The following is a 1,940-nucleotide window of genomic DNA, read 5'->3' on the forward strand; positions in this document are numbered from 1 at the left end:
CCTGGTGAAGAACTCATCTGGATGCTTAACTCAATCGTTAGTTTATTTTTATGGACTTTTTTTTGCACGGCCAATGCATTTCATTTCAAAAGATTTTTCAGTAGTCAAAGGCAAATGAGCAAATAGACTGATGATTTCCACCAAGGAGAACTGGACTGTATTTGTTTCTGAATGTAATTCAAAGCAAGATTAAAGTAAATATGGAAATCGTTTTCTTTAAAAAAAATTACACAAGAAAAACAATCACTCAAACTGTTTTTAGAACTGTTGGAGAACATACTGATTTATTTTTGTAATGGGCTTTGAAAATAGATTGGAAGCAAACAATAGCTTATCATTGATCTCTGCTCACAGAAATAGAATAATTTCATATTTTAAAGCAGGCTTCTTGCCTTAGATTCCTGAGCAACTTAGCAAGTACTAAATAATTCAATCAGCTTTGATGTTTATCTTAAATTTGTGGAGACTATTGTTTACCTGTGTTTTTCTTTACAGATCCTTGTGTGACTAGCTGAGTGGAGGATGTGTGCTGAGTGTCAGTGTGTATGGATGTGAACACATTCCTAGGGACGTGTGCCCTCTTTTGGAAGATTGGCTTAACATGATTTTATAATTCAGTCTGCATGGGATTCTTGTTTTTTTCATTTCATGTTCTGACAAGCATCATTCATTTGTGAGAAGTTTACCAAAATGGATAGAGTGATCCAAGAGGGTATGCAAGAGTTACCACTTTCCTCAGCCATTTATTTGGAAATACTGATGTTTTCATTCCATGGCCCTCACAAGAAAGGCAACCAGCAACCTAGTTTTCAAAAACCCAGATCTAATTATTCTTCTGTATCTCTCTTCCACAAGTGCTTTCATTTGTTCTTTTAAATTGAACTTCAACATGCAATTAATTCTCTTGATATACCTTTGCTTCCTATAAAGTAATCAATAGATACCAAGGCTCAGTGGATGGACTATTGGAGATTTCTTTAAGTGATCAATCTAATCACAATCACAAGTCCACATCCTTGTTCACCTACTATGTCCACGTCCAGACACTTTTTCATGTTGATCACGGCTTTTGGTTCAGACAGGGAATCTATTCTTTAGTATGGCTTACTATAAATTATCCAGCAAGAAAGGGAATTGAATCTATACACTTATTGTTTTTTTCCCCTATTTCCATTTGTCATAAATATCTCCTCTCACACTTTTGCCTTTGAGAAATTGTTTCAAAAATCTTTTCTTGGCTCTGTTTATGTGTGACAGAAATGTTTTCAGACCATGATTGTTGTTGACGTTCTCTCTGTGGTTAATTGTTATCTAAGTTCAGTCTGACCTGATTAGAGTCAGCTAAGGCAATGGCACCCCACTCCAGAACTCTTGCCTGGAAAATCCCATGGGCGGAGGAGCCTGGTGGGCTGCAGTCCATGGGGTCGCTGAGAGTCGGACATGACTGAGCAACTTCACTTCCACTTTTCACTTTCATGCATTGGAGAAGGAAATGGCAACCCACTCCAGTATTCTTGCCTGGAGAATCCCAGGGATGGGGGAGCCTGGTGGGCTGCCATCTATGGGGTCGTACAGAGTCGGACATGACTGAAGCGACTTAGTAGTAGTAGTAGTAAGCCATTTCAGAGGCTGTGAAGTTATCGGAAGACACAGAATACATGGAGTTTTGTTCTGTCTGTCTGTAGTTATCTGTGGTAGTTCGTAATTTAATGTTAACTGAGCATCTACTTTGTGAAAGACGTGTTAAGTGTCTTCACTTGTAAAAATAAAGAGGCAGACTAGTTAAGCTGGAAGGTCCTTCTTCCACCAAAAGTTTGGGTTTACAGTACTTGTTATATCACACATATCTTCCTTGAATGGATGGTAATGACAGAGCTAAAACCCTGCAAGTATGGCTGTTCATAAACCAAAGGCAGAAACATCCTGTTCTTCTGTGTTTG

Source organism: Bos taurus, chromosome 6 (genome assembly GCF_002263795.3).
Source record: "Bos taurus isolate L1 Dominette 01449 registration number 42190680 breed Hereford chromosome 6, ARS-UCD2.0, whole genome shotgun sequence".
Taxonomy (NCBI): domain Eukaryota; kingdom Metazoa; phylum Chordata; class Mammalia; order Artiodactyla; family Bovidae; genus Bos; species Bos taurus.